Here is a 15,791-nt window from a genome sequence, read left to right as displayed (position 1 = left end):
GATAAGATGACCGAGATCCGGAATGACTGCATCCCATTTAATTCTTCCCAAATGTTTCCCTTCCTGACATTCTTTAGTCATATGGATCATTCCCATTTTTTAAAAGGTGAAAAAGTGCTAGGGAGAAAAGAAATTTATGTTTGGATGATATAACCACATTGCAAATTAGGAGACAGAAGGTGAAACTGCCCATGTACAAGAGGTGGGGTTGGAAATAAAACCTCCCCGGAAACCCATAAAACTCATCTTTTGGTAGAGCAAACAGAGAGGAGCAAGCTAATGAAATTACTCTCTCTAAGTGCACTGACTGAGCCATAGCTCAGATTCAAAACACGTGTGCATGTAAGACAAAAGAATATGGACTTATTTTTAATGCATGTTTTGTTCAATTGAATAGGGCATAAGGAAGCCAAAAGTGAGCTCATTTTCAGTGCCATTTGCATTATCTGCCAGGTGTTAAACTCATTACAGACCATAGCGCATTTGCTGGAATCATCCATTCCTTCATTAGACACACTCTTTGTACCCTCCAGTACATATATTTTGAGTGGACTTCCAGGAAGAAAGAACCAAATAGTTTTGTTATGGCTACAGTCTGCTTCCATTTATTAAAAGAGAAGCAAGTTCAACTAAGTAGGGGACTTTAATAATAAGCCAACTAATAACACGTGTTGACCACTTTCTATCTTCTCAGTTCATTACCAAACATTTTAAATAATACAGGAAAAAGTGGAAAACTTGGGGTGAGTCCCAATTTCCTCTCTATAAAGTGAAGATTAAAAATGGCAACTACTTTGCTTGACTGTTGTGAATCCATGAAATAGCATTTGTATATGAAAGTAGCTTGTGAATGGCACCTGATAGGTGCCTAATGATTAATATAATTTATTGAAATAATAAATTTATAATTCTCATAAGTTAAGATCATGCCTGAAATAATGAACAAAATAAGGGAGGTGTAGAATTCATTTGTATCCTGAGTGAGCCACCCAACATTATAGATCATTTCAAAAGGTGACTGCAGTTACCCTCCCCTAATCATTTTTGGTAAAAAGTCATCTATAAAGAGCTAAGTATAAGAAGGACCAATAGACAATTTCTGCTCTCTCAGCTATAGAGGATGATGGGATTGCTCCCAAGGGTGCATTTTAATAAAGTTCACTTTATTATTCTTTAATACATTTTAGCAAGCTTCACTGGCAATAACCATGACTTTCTTAAATGAGAGACACTTTTTCTTCTTAAAGGAGTAAATCAAGACTTCGTATCGTAATTGGGTATGTCTGGCAGACAAATTCATACCTCTAATTGTTCGGTGACTGAGCTAATATTCTAGATCAGTTAACTAGCTTCACTAAGCTGAAGTCCTTGCTGTAGAAAAATAAAACTATTCATTCCATGATTATCTGGGAAATATAGGGCTCTGAACTTTCCTTTACCAGAGAACTATTTGGGACTTCTATGTGAATAACCTGGACTTTTTACCCTCCTCATAAATTAAATAATTTTTAATCTCCATCAGTGAGCCATAAGATGGCTGCTGTCTGGTTTAGAATGAAGCATCGTGCAACTAATTCAACCAAGACTTCTTTCACTTTCATGTCTGAAGCACATGAATTTAGCTGTCAAAAGAAAGAATGGAGGTGTACCCAATTGACATTGTAATATGATTTTCAACATTAATGTCTGAATCTATCATTCTAGGTCCTGCTCCAATAGAAAGGCTATGAGAGTAAATAAAATGATGCATAATTTATAAATTTGAATCCTCCTACTCCTCCTCTCTTCTTCCTGTCCTTATATTTCTTGTTCTTCTCAAAAATGAACAAAATATATGATTTTAAAAAGAAATTCTGTGTTTGGAAATAGACAAAGCAAGAGTCATCCATCCCCTTGGTATTTATGAATTCAATTTTAAAGGCTAGTGCTATTCTGAAGAGTCACTGATCCCCAGAGTTCTTTCTCTGTAAGTGGCTTCTTCTTGTTAAAATGGAGATTGAAACTCTAAATTTGCAATTCCCATTAGATTTCAATTACCATATTTATTCACATAATCTACCTGCTATTTTTACCCTGAAATTGGGAAAAGATATTATGTAAGCATCTGCCTACTGGTCTTATCATTAATTTTAGGGAGCAATACTTATATTTTAATTCCATTCTTCTGATATTTAAAGAAAAAAGTTTTATACTTTACTATAGTAAGGAGTCAATAGTACAATTAATTAAGTCTTTTAATGACCCTATAGACTTTTTTCAATATGAATTTTCTTTTCTATAGCAAAATATTCCTATTTAATAAGGTAGTATTTGTATATAAGAAAATAAAAGGGAGGGAATTAAAGTTTTGAAAGATTGGTTGGTGATATTTACATTTAGCACAACAAGGTAAGTAGACAAGTAAATCTAACGGCTTTCTCTTCCTCTACCCTGGCCTACAGCAAGCTGAGGTAGAAGAAGCTGACTGACTACTTGTAACATTTAATGATTCATCTATTCGTAGCAAGAACTAGTAAGTTTATCTAATGGTAAACTCTTCTGACTTCATTGTTATTTTAAAGCATAAGCTTAAGAGAGCATGTGTTCCCACCCACAAGCATTAAGGAAAAAGAAATAAAAAGATAAACTAACATTTAGTTCAAACTGTGGGTAAGGTTGGAATTAGAGGTATATGTATAAATATAAGGTAATGTGTCTTAGGAAAATATTGAAATTTAAGTCCAATAGATCTTTCCAGTTCTAACCTTCCATCCTCAACCACTTGATTTTGTTTTCCTCACCAAGTTGTTTTGTTTTAACTGTCAGCTCCTAAGATAGCTCAGGCTGGAGGAGGAACAGGGATAGTATAATCTCCATCCTCCTCCAAAGCCTCTGCAGATAAGATCTAAGAGAAAAGATTATGTATATTATAAAAATGTATCTTCCTTTGAACAAGTCCCTGACTAATTTTAAAAATTTACTTTATGTGCCTGGCCTTATCTTATTTCTAAAAGAGTTCCAATAGACCTAACACAAGCCTATCAATATTTCACTCTAAACATTCAGAAATGGCTACAAACTTTCCATGAACTCTCAGAGATATCCATGCTTCATCCTCCCACTCTAATCTGGACCTGTTGCTTTAGATGTCAACATACAACTATTTCACTGGGGCTTCCTTTCACCTCCTTCCTGTGTTTGATCTTTGTTTTGTTTTATGTCATTTATTGCTAAGTGTTGCTTAAGCATGTCCTTCAGTTTTCTTATGATAGGCAGTAATTCTTAAATTATTTTGCCTGTCTGAAATTGTTTTTATTACAGCCTCACACTTTATTAACAGCCTGAGTGGATATAGAATTCTAAGTGGAAATCCTTTTCTCTCTAGAAGTTTGAAAGTTTCTTGTCTTTTAGCTTCCGAGTTTTCAGGGTTTTTAACTGTAGTTTTGAGAACTACAATGACATTTTTATCCCTATTCCTCAGTATGTGACTTGTGATCACCACTGCCCTCTCCGTTGCCTTTATTCCATTCCATGGGTTTACAATCTCTAACTTGGTTGTTCTGTAATGTTCCCATGATGTGCATCGCATCACAGTAGGTCTTTCTTTTTAAAAAAAGAAATATGTTTTGGTACATTCGAGAGAGAGAGAGAGGAAGGGAGGGGGAGAGAGAGAGAGATAGCAGCTGCCTCTTGCACACCTCCAGTGAGGACCAAGCCTGCAACCCGGACATATGCCCTGATCCAGAATCGAACCGGTGACCTCTTGGTGCATGAGATAATAGTCAATCAACTGAGATACACCAGCCAGGGCAACACAGTAGGTCTTTTTAAAAATCCATATGTTGAACAATCATTGGATCCTTTCAATCTGGAGAATCATGTCCTTCAGTTCTAAGAAAGATTTCTTTTGTTATATCTTTGCTATTTTCATTCTTTAGATTTTACATGGTCTCCCTTTTTGGAAGTAATTTTAATCAGATATTGGATATCTTGAATTAATTTCCTCATTAAAATAATATTTTCTTATCAACCATCACTTTTTCCTTTTGATATTTTTTCCAGGACATTTTCTTAACTATGTCTTTTACCTCTCCCTTTGTATTTTTGTCTATCTACTACAATATTTTAAATATCCAGGATCCTTTAATTTTTATCTAATTGTTATTTTTTTATGATTTGTATTTTTGTTTTGTTATCTTTTATGTGGAAGCTGTTCCTCATCTATCTGGTCATCTGAGCAGTGCTATAAGAAGCTCCTATGGGAAGTTACGTGTCAGTAGGTATGTGGTTGGAGGCTTTATGACAAAGTGATGGTTAATGAGATCATTTTACTTTGGAGTAATGGTTATTACTATTATACTATATATAGTTTTATGTGGATGTTTTCTCAAGGACCATTATGTGTTTCCAAAGAATATTTCATTTTCATCCTTGTTCTGATACACTAGGAGTCGGGGGTTGGTGTCTAGGGAAGATATTTGAGCTTCTTTTTTCATGATTTCTGACTAGTACCTCATCCCCAGTCTTTTTTGTTTTGATAGCCTTGATTTGAATTCAATGTCTCTAAAGTTTTATACCACTGGTCCCTGGTGGAAAGGGTGGATAGGTGGCCCCTAGCTATATGGGAAGAGAATTAATGATCTAAGCATATTCTAGAGAAATGAAACCTAGAAAACTATCAAACAATCATTTTCAGTGTTAAGTACTCTCCTTTATGCCCAACCACTTGACAAGTTCAAATCCTAAAGTCTTCTAGGTTTTTCAGATTGGTGGTAGTGAATTAATGCATGCCACAATTACTTAAGCTACTGGCACATAAGTGATTAGGGAATACATCAGTGAAACCTAGAAAACTATCAGAGTTAGAGATAAGACCAGACAGTGATATAATCTCTCTGATTTTGAACTGGAAAAAAAAAAAAGATACAACTCCTATACATTGACTCAAATGTTTACTCACTTTCCTGTTTAGACCCTTCTGACTGTAGTAAGGATTATTAGGACCTGGCCAGGTAGCTCAGTTGGTTAAATAATTGTCCCAATACACCAAGGTTTCGGTTTGATCCCTAATCAAGGCATATACAACAATCAACCAATGACTGCATAAATAAGTGGAACAACAAATTGATATTTCTCTCTCCTTTCCTCTCTCTCAAATCAATAAATAACATTAAAAATAATCATTAAGTTGACACCTTCTGCTTGATAAAGTGTCAATAAATTCTTGCAGCTACATTGAAAACATTATTATAGACCTCTCAAGTTTTGTGTGTGGTTTAATTCATTTGTTCATAAATATTAATTTTAAATCCATTATAGCAATACAAAGAAAAACTAGATGAGTTATCTACCTTCAAATTCTTCTCCAGAATTTGGAAAGTATAGACATATAAGCACATTACTATAATAGAGCATGATAAGGGCTATTAGAAATTATTTAGAGTGCCATGGGGCTAACTGAAGGAGACACATATACAAGTGATGGTACCATAAGAGAAGCCAACCTCTGGGGAAGCAATATGATAAATTCAGTGGTACTAAAGCCCAGGATGTGTGGAAGGGGGAGTAAGGTAGAGAGATAAGGCTAGACATAGATGAAAGATTCCATTCACAAAATACATTACATTCCTTGTAGAAAGCTTGCGCCCAAGCAGGGAGGAGACACAAAAATCTGCATTTTAGAATTACTATTCAGGCAGCATAAAAGTTATAGATAGAATTCAAGTCTTTGTTCCATAGAAACAAGTCTATCCAGTCAAATAAAGGGAACCAATCATATACAGAGATGATCCTTTTTATAGAAAAAACGAAAGAGACAGTATTTCCTGGGTAAGCCATTGCACTCTTACTGACCTCTGCCTGATATTTCTTATTCAAAGTTATGGAAATGAAGGCTAATTAAAATCACTTAAAAATGGAAAACAACATCAATTAAAAATCAAGAATTTTTCAAAATCTACTTGAGGAAAACCCTGCCTGTCTGTGAATAATCACTTTATTGAACCCTCTTCAACCCTTTTTGAGTGTTCCCAACTGACAGGGTCCCAGCTGACACACACACATTGGATTGTCACATGATCACTGTTACATGTGACGGGGGTTAGTAGTGACCTGAAAATGTCACGTGTTCATTATATGACAGACAAATAGGGTGTCCCCAACGAGACAATATGGGGTAAGACATTTCAGTGGTTTGTGTTTATTGTTTTGGTGTGGGGAAAAAAACTCCCTTGAATTAGGGTTCATATGTCGTATACTCCTAACTCAGATTGCCCTAGTTATAAATTGTTGTAAAGCGTGTATCCTGGTTACCTTGGAGATTACTTCTCTTAAGGAGAAAGTGGCAATTATGGTCTGCAGGGGCACTCAGAAATCGTATCTGTTTTTGAAGCCCAGGAAGACACGCAGGTGGGAGTTTTTTAGGGATCACCAGCTGTGGCTGTTCCAGTGCTACATGGTCTCACATGTCCCAATACACTGTTCCCTCAAGGAATAACTTATAATTTGTCTATTATTTTCACATCCTGGAAGACTTGTAAGCCTGGAGCTTTTGGCTTAAATATTATAGAATTAAGTGCTGATGTGAGAAAACAGGCCTATGGATAAATAGATGGTAAAATGGTATTAACTGCAACATATAATTACATAGTATATAATCACCTCTGTGGTTGTTACAGGCCAAATAAAAGTAGGCAAATGAGGTGTGCATTAAGAACAAACTGCGTTATTCAAAGCCTTGAAACTCAGAGTGCACTCAGTAAGGAGAGAGGTCCACACGCTATTCTTTGTCAGAATCGCTAAGAATACATTCCTATGTCCTGAGATTCAGCCTCTTATAGTAGGAAATGCTATAAATACGGTGTTTTCACAAATCTAGTGTAGTGACAACTCAACGGCTATTTTACATTTTCTTTAGTAAAGCCAAACTGACATGGTTTTTTTTCCTCTAATGTGATTTTAAATTCTCCTTCAAAGTTGGGATTTCAGGGCTGCCCCTGATACTGTTTTTTTATGACGATACCTACCTGGCAGATGACTTTAAGGTGGTCCTCAGGCTCCCCTCCTCCTGATGGCTATATTCTTGTATAACATGTCCCCTTGAGTTTGGACAGGACCTGTGACATGCTTCTAACCAATAGTATCTGGCAAAGGTGACAGGATTTCACTCCCCTGGTTATGCTATGTTATAGAAGACTTTATCTTGCTATCAGACTAGTGCCACAGGCTCTGTTTCTTCCTTGCTGGCTTTAAAAAAGTATGGTGCCATGCTATGAGAGGGCTTACAGAGAGGGCCATGAGGCAATGGACTTCAGACAGCTTCTAGGAGCAGAGAGAAGCCTCCAGCCAAAAGGCATAAGAAGCTGGACCCCTTGCTCTTAACAATCACAAGGAAATGAATTCTACCAACAACCTTAGTGATGGAAGTGGGTCCAGTACCAGTCGAGCCTCCAGAAGAGAACCAAGCCCTGGCTGACATACTGACTGCATCCTTGCAGAAGAGCCAGGTAAGGCGTGCCTCTACCCCTCCACAGAGACTGTGGGCTAATACATTTTTGTTGTCTTAGCCACTGAGTTTGCGGCAGTTTGTTACACGGCATAGAAGACTAATACACTTGCCCAGTACATACAGAGTGAGTCCCACTGGCCAAGTGCTATCACAGTATTTGAGATGACTACTCAGGGCTGTTAGGGTAGGTGATTTCTAATATTCATGGCTAAGAACATCAAACAAGGCAAGATGCTTTCCTTTCACACAGAGCTATGGGTAAACTAGTTACAATGTCAAATGATTCTTCTACTTTAAGCTGGCATTAGGGCAAAGCATATTTACACAATATTGAAATTTTTGTTAAGCTCCACCCATTAAAGTGTGGTATCACATGTGCGTGTGTTTGTCCTTCTGCCACCCAGGATAAGGAATCACCATGATCTGCATGTGAGGGTTTTTCTTTGCCATTACATCCCGTAACATCAGGTAGAAGAGCAAAACTTCACAAAATTTTACAAAACTCAGCAACGCTAAAAGAAAATCTGCGACTTGCTTTTGCTATGCTCACCTTCTCTGGGTGGTTCCAATTTTAGTATATGCGCTGCTGAAGGTGCAATGTGATTTGTCTTTGTACTCACTGTCCACTGTCCTATACTGCCAAACATCTGCTGTGTCAAATACCTATTAGAGTCAGTTGGTCACTCTCTTAGAGGAAGTTTTCAGCAGAGTGTGTTGACTGCCTGCTTTCTTGAATGGAACAAACACAACAAATCACACTGACAGAGGCAGAAAAAATGGGAGTTAATGTTCCCTAAGTACAAGCTGTGGCGCCTGGCCACCTAACCCCCTACCCTCAACCCAGCCAAATACAGCGCATCTCTGGGTACCTGGAAGGTGCCAGCCGAGCGGTTAGCCGTCTGATCCCGGTTTACCTGCATCCGTACAATGTCCCTAACCCCTGTGGGCTCATCAAAGGTCCTCCGTGGACTCTTTGGACCGAAGCAAGAAGAGCAAACATCTATCCCAATTTCACACCCACTCCCAAGAACTCACTCTCAGAAACTGTGACTGGAATTGGGTCCCTGACGGAGATAGGAAAGAAAACCTTATCCAGAAAGGAAAATTGGATCAAACATTTATCATCTCATATCAGGTCTGGCAATGATGACTATATGTATTGTTGTTTAAATTAATTAATCTTCTATTAATCTTCTTAAAAGGAGGAATTCAGATAGGGCATATACTAATTTTAAAAACCCTCAATGCGTTGATATTTGAAAACTCCAGTCAGTTCTGTTTGCTTGTTTGTTTTCAATTTCTGAGGCTTTAGAAACTTCCCATCAAAATAACAAAAGAGTGGCTAAACTCTGATGTGTTATGGGGGGGAGGGGGGACTTGTAATACTTTCAACAATAAAGAATTATTTTTTAAAAAAAATTTACTTGTATAGCAACTTCTAGAGAGTAAAAACATAAGAACTATTTGTGAATAAATAAATTAGAATTAAAAAAAACTCTGATGTCTTGTGAAGAGCTTCTGCAGCAATAATTAATAGATGGGGCCATGGACACTTGAATTAATCTTGGAAACCACGGTCAAGGTGATGGGGACAATAAATGTGCCGTGGGGATAAGCCATAGAACTGCACACCATTGTTGTGTTCTATCATTGATATTGATGATAGCAAAGAAGCAACCACTCAAAGACAGAACTAATAATAAGAGTCTTCAAAGATGGAAGTACCCTTTCTCATTTCTACGTTTGGTAACTGTCCATGCTTATTAGTAACCAATGATGTTTTTTTTCCTGCCCTAAACAGCACAAGCAACAAGCCTTCTTTTCTTCTCTTCCCTGCTATATTGTAGGAAGCATTGGAACCAGTTAACTCACTATCCTGTAATAGCCCATTTGAATACTAACATTTTTCCCCAAATGTAAATATGTAGAAAGAGAGGTTAGAAAATCCAAGTATTAATACTATTGCATGGTTAGAAGTATATGGGCACTGCAGCCAGGACCGACTCTACCCTGAGCAGATTCCCAAAAATGACATAAAAATTCAGGGACCATCCTGGGGCAAAGGCACTGGGAGGTGTCCACCACGTGTTTTCCTCGTGGTGGTGATGGGGCCATCGCCAGCATTAGTGATATTACTGGGGTCAGACTAATTCCACTCTTCCTTTCCTTCACAAAAGGGCATGGCATGCACTCTCGTGGTCTGAAGGTGTCATGTAGAAGCCAGGTTTCCTAGGGAACATGAATCATTTTTAGGTGCATCTTGTAGTTTAACCAGCCAAACAATGAGATTGCACTCAATGCTTCCTGGCCCTTGAACTCTTCTTGGTGGCTGCACGTTTGCCCCCTTGGTGCCTTCTGATCCTCATAATAAGTACTTGTTGTAGATAATGAACATTTTTCTATAGCAAGGAAACTATAAGCTCTCTGTAAGACTCATAAGGGAACAATAAATCTCTTTGGAAATATAGAGGTAGCCATGCAAAATAAACAACTGTTTGGTTCATTGCTATTACCTCATTTCTCTCTGGAAGCATTTATTTGAGTTTCATGAGCGAAGCTGATATTGTAAATAAAACTTTCCCGTGATCCCAAGATAACACTGAGTTTTCACAACCTATGCCAATGTGCTTATGTTGCACAATTTAGATTCCTTCTTTTGTGTGAGACTCCAAATATTTCTCAATAAGAACATCCTGTTTCTAAGCATGCCCTGAAAAATACCATCCAGTAGCTTACCTTTTCCCTCTGAACTTTTCTATGCTTTAAATCTAGCCTTCAAAGAGTAAAAAGGATACCTATGTGATTACTTAGAGTGAATCAGATCACAATCAACTCAAAAGAAAGCATGATACTTGTCCAGAAATGCCTCACCGGGAATACTCCCGGAGGAAACAAGTGTGTTTCTCTATTGTGATAACAATACAGCTGGCTAGCAATCACGTTAACTTTATGTCATCTTTGTCAGGCGGTATGTTTAGAGTGGAGACAATCTGAGGAAAGAGAAAGCTATACTGTGGTATCAACACAATGAAAGCGTATTTCTACAGTAAAACACAGTCAGCCTCTTGTTTATGAAGTTAAGATAGCGACTACTTAAAATGCAGTGTTTGATAGATTATTTACCATTTAAAAATGCCATAACACAGAAAAGTTTAATGTCACTTAAACTTTCTCCAAAATCACCTTTTCAACATTACTTATTCTAAAAAAACATATAAATATTTTATTGAAAAAGGGAAGAGACGTTGCTATAATCTGTGTGTACATATGGGTAAGTTTGTATGCGTGTGTGTGTGTGTGTGTGTGTGTGTGTGTAGGAGCTGAAAGAAAATTATTTTTTTTTAATTTTTTTCAATAGTCTATTTAGGATAAATTGTCTAAAGAAACAGGTTTACTTTAATAAAGTTAATTACAAACAATTATTTTTTAAATTAAATAATTTACCAATCATGTAGGAGCCTCATTTTTATTTTTCCTAACAGCTTTTTTTTTTCTTATAGAAATTTATTTTTCTTATAGAAATTCAAGGCTGGTGTCTCTAAAGGACATTTGGATATAATAATTACCCTCTTCCCTGACTTCAGCACGTATACTCAGATGAACCACAGATTTCACACCAACAGTAGAAAAGCAGCAACATACAGAAAAGAGGATCTTTGGGGTTTTGGGAAGGAGAAGAATTCCAACAAGTAGAGAGAAATATAGGAGCTGGGCCTTGTCTGCTAAGTTATCATAGAAATGCAGATGAACTGGATTTTAAAGGCACATGCAAGAGGACCTGAGGCTGTCAACTGACCAAGCAGGAAAGAGTTGTATATATTTTTGAGTGCTTACGTATGCTTTCCCATAGAGATTGTCCAAGGCACCGCACTGAGTTAGTGCAACTGTCTTACTACTTACCGTTCAGCGGCTCTCACCCACCCTGGGAACTAGCAATCATTTTTGCTCCCCCTCCTCTTCTCCATCAAATATTTTGTCTACACCAATGTGGGTAAAATCACCGTGATTATATTTCTAGGAATATTTGTATGGAAATATTGTATCTCACTAAGGAAGGTAGCAGGACATTTTGCAATGTACGTGAGCTGTGGAAAGAGTGATGGGTCCCAATTCCAGCTCCCCTCCTTTTCTGGCAGGTGATCCCAGTCCTGCTGCTCATCTTTCCTGAGAATTCACATGGAAACAGGGGCAATCAGATAGTCTTTACATGACTGACATAAAATTATATTTAAAAAGTATATATAAAACCACCCAGTCCAGGGCTATTGAAATAGAGGAGAGGGCCCGAGCGTTAGCCCATTAGAGGAATGTAAGGCACCAGAAGGCAGGGAGAGATGTTCATGAGGGCTGAAGGATGTTTCCTGAACTCCAGACATAGGGCCATGAGGGTGATGACAAAGGCTTTTAAAATGGTAAGTTGATTTAGCCCCAAAAATACATTTTTTAAATTATAAAGTTGAACTACAAGTACAAACACCTGCAACCATCCTTGCAAATTCATTTGTGCGGCTCATGGGATTGCAGACAGGAAGCACTAGGGAGCTAGATCCCAAGTCTCACCAGTTATGCCATTTACTAATGCAGGTTCCAAATACTCTCAGAGTGATAACTTGTTCAAATGCCGTAGCAATCCTGTGCAGAGGTAGTATTCGCCTCCTTTGAAAATGAAACCACTGAGGTCCAGGGTGATTAGGTTGGATCTTAAGGGTGGTGCTGGGATTTCACCCAGTATTTTGGATTCAGTGTGAAGAGACACTCTCTACTCTCCCACCATTGCACTCTGCTCTATAGTTATGAAAAATAATAGATGGTGGACTATTTGCGATAGCTTTTTAAATGGGGGACCATAAATTACCAAAACATTTTTCCCAAGATATGTCAGTTGTTGAGAGGAAAGAGACCTTTTCGTGATGATAAATGATCGACTCATAATAGTCACCAGAAAAACAATGAACAACAGCAACAACCATAAACATAAAGCACAGTTTCCAAGTTCTGCTACAAATGAATTTGTACTTATTCGTATTTTTATGCTAATAAAAGGAAAGTTATCTTGCTGAACTTTATCGTTTATTTTTTGGAATAGAAAAAAATGTCAGTTCTCTTTCTTACTCCATTAACGGTTGGCTCCGCCTTCATCAACCCAACCCATCTCATTCCAGTACTGGGTGGATCTGAATTGCCCAAACTCTCAGGTGCTGAGTCATGGCTCTACATGAAGAAGGTTCGGGGAATTAAATCAACCACTCACTGACTTATTCTACTGAGGTAAGAATAAGACTACTATAGCAATACATGTTTTGTAAAAAAATTAACTTGTAAATGTTTACGCTATGGATTCATAATCACTCTTGACCATAAAAATACACTCATTTCTTTGAGCTTAAAATTGTACTCCATCTATAATATCTCTGTGTCTATCTTTCATATACAGAACATTCATGTAGGTTTTTTAAGCTTCTGAATAATCTGAAAGTGTTCAAAGTTCTTTTTTGTTCCTCATGCTCCACAATAAAATTGCTAACACTTTGCTCAGAGGCTACAACCTATAGTACTAAAAAAATACTATTAAGTAACAAAGCAAAGAAAATTTAAAAGATTAACAACAACAAAAACTTAAGCATGCTTTAAATCTTACCTATTCTTTAGATCCCACAGTTGTTCACCACACGTCTCCCTAAATGAAGAAGAGATGTGTCACCAGTTAAAAAGTTGTAAAAATGATGCTATTAAAATACTGCTCATTTAGGTGATGCATGTTTATATTCCTCAGCTATGGAAAATGTCAAATTCCAAAGAGAAGTGAAATTAATTGTATTTTGGCATTTTCCTTCATGATGATTGTTGTAAAAAGCAACTTAAAATGTTTCTTTGTTAAATCAAAAGAAGCAAAAACATGCTCTAATTATTCTGGGAAGAAAAATGACAGTTTAGAATATTAATTCAATATTCTTCATAATCAGAAGTATATATACTCTGAAGTTATATATAATCATCAAATATTAAATTTAAAAAATTCTGATGGAAAAGTCTTTGAACAATTCTTACAGTATGATGTATTCCTTACATTATAAGGAATTTCTTACATTGTTAGATTTAGTTCTTTGGTAAACACACACAGAGACCACTCAGTTGCTTTAACTAACATCACTGGGTCTCAAGCAAAATACAGTCTCTCAAACCAAGATGATACTGTTAAAAAATAGAGAGACAAATCTGAATTTCAAAACTGAATGGAGGCAAAGGCTTATTAAGATTTTAATTAAAAACAGAAGTGTATTATTAATATATTTTTATTAAAGTAAAAAAGATACAAGTTCATGGAAGTGTTGGAGTGTTCCAAAAGTTTCACAAGCCATTCCAAAAACTGGACAACCATGCTGGCATTTTCCCAATGATTTTCATTAAACTTGCTCATTTGTGTTTTGTTTTTGTTTTTGTTTTTGTTTTTGTTTGTTTGTTTTTGTAAGAGTGACATGAAAGAAATCAGTTTAGACTCTCTGTGAGTAGTTTAAGGAAGAGGAAGCATTAATACACTTCTGTAAATTTCTGGAAAATGCCACCTGATTCTGAGTGACATAAAGCAGATCTGTAGTTATCTGTAGACATAGGTAGAGAAGGGAGGAGGGAGGTATCAAAAAGCCATAACGCATTTTTTGAGTTGATGGATATATTTGTTATCTTGATTGTGGTGATGGCTTTACAGGTATATACATATGTCAAAACTCATCAAGTTGTGCATGTGAGACACATGCACGGCATATGTCAACTACAACTTAAAGCTCTAAAAAGAAGAGATGGAAGCTTGTGAGATATATACTTATTGGAGGGCATAAAATCAATGGTTAACACATTGGAAAGGAAGCGGAAGTTGTTATTGTAATCTTTGTTTTAAAAAATTATCTGGAGGGAGAAACCAAGATGGAGGCATAGGTAAACACCGGAGTTTGCTGCCTCGAACAACCACTTCAAAAATACAACTAAAAGACGGAACGGACATCATCCAGAACCACAGGAAGGCTGGCTGAGTGGAAATTCTACAACTAGAAGGAAAGAGAAAAGCATACCAAGACTCAGAGGAGGTACAGTGCAGAAGTAAAATACTAAGGTGCGGAGGTGCATGCGGAGTGGGCTGGCGGCTGAGGGCGCGGTTGTCGTTTTCAATCGGGAGGGAGTCTCAGGCTCTTAGCTCCAGTCCCGGGTGAATCTCTAGGGACCCAGACTCATACGGGAGAAGCGGGACTGTCTGGCATCAGTCGGAACTTAAGGGCAGCTTTCTCTCGGAGGGGCTGGCAGGGATTTCCAGGATACTGAGAAGCGGAGACACCATAACTGCTAGCCCTGCCCTGTTGATCCGTGGGACCCACCCTGCTCAAGCCCTGCAGGGAGGCTTTTGTTGGATAGCCTCAGGCAAAGGCTAGATTAGCACCTCCCTAGAGATCCAGGAGCCAGGAAGCCCAGAGGTCAGAGTGGGACCATCCAGTTTGCAGCTCCGTGGAAACATAAAGGACACACTCAGGGGGCAGACTCAGTGAGCACCAAAGCCCCACTGAAGCAAGTCTTGCCCTGGAGGGGTGTCTCCAGCACAGACGTTCTCCCACTGCAGACACAGCTGATTCTCACAGCCAATTGGCCTGGAGGTCAATTCCTCACAGTGATACCTACAACAATCAAGGCTTAACTACAATAAGACTGTGCACAAAGCCCACAAGGGGGTGCACCAAGACTGTCCTCCTCAGGTAATTGGGGAGGCTGAACCACTGGGCCCTAGAGGACGCTTAGCACAGAAAACCACTTTATCAACACAGGGAAGAATAAAAAATGCAGAGACAAAGAAAAAGGACACAAATGACAGAAATGGAGGAAAGCAAACGACTGGATGTAGAGTTCAAAACCACACTTTTAAGGTTTTTCAAGAATTTCCTAGAAACTGCCGATAAACTTAATGAGACCTACAAGAAATCTAATGAGACCCTCGAGGTTGTGATAAAGGACCAACTAGAAATTAAGCATACACTGACTGAAATAAAGAATATTATACAGACTCCCAACAGCAGACTAGAGGATTGCAAGGATCAAGTCAATGATTTGAAATACGAAGAAGCAAAACACACCCAACTGGAAAAGCAAAATGAAAAAAGAATCCAAAAATACGAAGACAGTGTAAGGAGCCCTTGGGACAGCTTCAAGCGTACCAACATCCAAATTATAGGGGTGCCAGAAGAAGAGAGAGAACAAGATATTGAAAACCTATTTGAAGAAATAATGACAGAAAACTTCCCCTACCTGGTGAAAGAAATAGACT

General features: G+C 37.7%; 1 protein-coding gene across 1 annotated transcript in view; it reads right to left on the bottom strand.

Annotated features, from left to right (window-relative positions):
* The window catches only part of PTPRD (protein tyrosine phosphatase receptor type D), a 2,145,631-nt gene that overhangs the window by 620,996 nt on the left and 1,508,844 nt on the right, over nt 1-15,791 (bottom strand). The window contains exon 10 of the mRNA XM_081103407.1: nt 13,125-13,163. The gene's annotated coding sequence lies outside the window, so the exon portion shown is untranslated. The remainder of the gene's footprint in view (nt 1-13,124; nt 13,164-15,791) is intronic.

This window comes from Myotis nattereri, assembly GCF_964212035.1.
Source record: "Myotis nattereri genome assembly, chromosome: 12".
NCBI classification, from domain to species: Eukaryota; Metazoa; Chordata; class Mammalia; order Chiroptera; family Vespertilionidae; genus Myotis; species Myotis nattereri.
This window is presented reverse-complemented; position numbering and strand designations above follow the sequence as displayed.